Source organism: Clupea harengus, chromosome 11, assembly GCF_900700415.2.
Source record: "Clupea harengus chromosome 11, Ch_v2.0.2, whole genome shotgun sequence".
Lineage (NCBI taxonomy): Eukaryota > Metazoa > Chordata > Actinopteri > Clupeiformes > Clupeidae > Clupea > Clupea harengus.
In genome coordinates this window covers 19,963,958-19,966,457 of record NC_045162.1, presented here as the reverse complement: position 1 = coordinate 19,966,457, position 2,500 = coordinate 19,963,958, and the positions used below count along the sequence as shown (strand labels likewise).

General features: G+C 42.5%; 1 protein-coding gene across 1 annotated transcript in view; it reads right to left on the bottom strand.

Annotated features, from left to right (window-relative positions):
* Nucleotides 1–1,361: 1,361 nt before the first annotated feature.
* The window catches only part of faxcb (failed axon connections homolog, metaxin like GST domain containing b), a 13,812-nt gene continuing 12,673 nt past the window's right edge, over nt 1,362–2,500 (bottom strand). Inside the window, exon 6 of the mRNA XM_031576752.2 lies at nt 1,362–2,500. This exon is cut by the window's right edge and continues 829 nt beyond it. The gene's annotated coding sequence lies outside the window, so the exon portion shown is untranslated.

The window sequence follows — 2,500 nt, the reverse complement described above, 5'->3', positions numbered from 1 at the left end:
GTCACAGCTATTTTTAATGGGATCATTTGGAGTATTCATTGTCATACACCTAGTCTTCTCTATGTTACCACTGTACATTCAAGGATTATTAGCACACAGTATTGTACAGAGGACACACACACACACACACACACACATATGTACATATGTACCATTGATACCTTTTTGCCACTGAAAAAGGTATTTCCACTGTATATATCCATTATGGCTTTTGAAAGCTTGAAAGTCATGTGATCATAAGAAGATGGGATGAGTGAGTGACACGTCACAGAGGGTCGTCTGTGACAGACCTTTGGAATGTTTTACAGTACTTCTGGTCCTAACACTCTGCAGAAGATTCAAATGACTGATGATTTTTGTGGGCTTTTATTCATTAACTCCTGGTAACATTGCCTTGTCAACTATAGAGAGTCTCTTTGTATTTACTTGTATTTACTTTCTAAGACACAACTTCTGAGAGATCTCCAAGTGCGTCCGACTTTGGGTTCCAAGCCTTCAGGTGATTGTGTAAATCTCTTTCATTTCATAACACTCAAGATCAAGTCCATGTCTCTTCAGAATAAAACTTTGTATTACAAATAGCTTGCTATAACAAATTCATAGCTATAGTGATTTTGACAGGACTTCGTCATGGGGATACGCATATATGGCACCCTGCTTTGAGCGAGTTCATCATTAAAACTTCTGAGTGGCGTTAGCATTAGCATTAGCATTGCAGATGTCTCATGTAGGTTCATCAGTACTCTGAGATGTAAGGTAAAGCCATCACAAAACCCCTCATACAAACAGGTCCAATGCTGTGTACCACTGACAGTCTTAACACAAACCAAACCCTTTATGCACTGGTGGAAGAGATCTCTCTCCATTTGTCACTCATACCATACACGGTCACTGATATCTGATTTATGCACTAAAATAAGAGAATGTATCCATGTTCAAAATAATAATCTTATGTACATCGGTCATAAAAAAAACGTTCACAGTATAAACGAAACAAAGAGACACGTGTCAATAAATAAAAGAAAGTAATGGCTCTGGTTTCAAGTAAGCTCACAGAAAAAAGGACACAAATGTCAAAACAAGCTGTCAATCAAATTATCTCCTCCAGGACTAAGGCGAACTCTCTTCAGTGTGACTCCTCACATACTGTCACATGGCCCCCGGCAAGTAGTGTTATTTATAACTCTATGCTCGACCCTCTTCCTGTTTTGCTCTCTCACACACACAGACACACACACACATACACAAACACTCTCTCTCTCTCTCTCTCTCTCTCTCTCTCACACACACACACACATATGTGTGCACACACACACTCTCTCTCTCTCTCACACACACACACACACACACACACACACACACACACACATACTCTCTCTCACACACACATGTGCACACACAAACTCTCTCTTTCACACACACACACAATAACACATTCGATACATTTACAGGATCAACCTTCAGTGAGACCACCATTGTAGGTCCTTGCGACAACATCCTGACCACTGTGGGCTTGTTATTAAGACTAAAGTGATGAGTGTGTAGCTGTATCTTCACTTAAGGCAGAAACTGGCAGGACTGCACATCAAGGCTCCACAAAACTCCTCTCCTGAAAACACGCAAAGGAATATGGTGCCCTCTTCTGGTACCAGAATGGCAATGACACTCTCTATACACAAATAGATGGGCTCAGATGATGGGAGACTCAAACAGACAGGGCTGAAACTGAAGAGAACAGTGTGCAGATGGGCAGGCAGGCGGAGAGGCACAGCCAAGAAGACACCACCTGATGGAGGAGCGATGTGCATGAGGATGGAGAGGGCTCCATCACAGTGGCCTTCAGGACAGATGCTGCATATGCCTGCATAGCCACAGCATGATAGGGATGCAGTGGGCATCGTTTAGCTGCTATTGGCCCATGCTAACAAACCAAAGGCTGTTTGTTTGCTGCCATCATGAGCTGTTTTATTTTTACACGCTACCTTCCTATTGCATGCGTGTGAATGATTGTGTCAGTGCCGATTAACGCGAAACCTACTAAATCAGGAAAAACTGAGACAAAGATCATGGTAAACCTGGAATCGGAAGTAAATTATATGTTTTGTTCAACATCATCGTTCCAGAACCGTTAAATAAACCACGGGCATAAAATGTGCGTATTACTGTAGTATCCATAGTATAAGCATCATCAAGCACAGCTTGCCCTAGCACAGTGGAAGAATGTAGCTTACATCTATTCTACTTTTTCCAAAGCTATGGAGACAGCCGCTAGCAGAGCACACACACATGGAGCACCAGTCAGTGGAGAGGTGTCAGATGCCTTAAGGCTACTTTCCTGGTGACAGAAGAGAAATCGGGAGCCAAAAACAGAACAGTGAAATGTCGCTACCATCTATGTGCCCAAACTTCTAAAAGCTAAGAGTAGAACCCTATGTGTGAGTGTGCAGCATGGTCGATCAACCTACCCAAACAGTGGTCATGCAACCCTACAGCAACATCT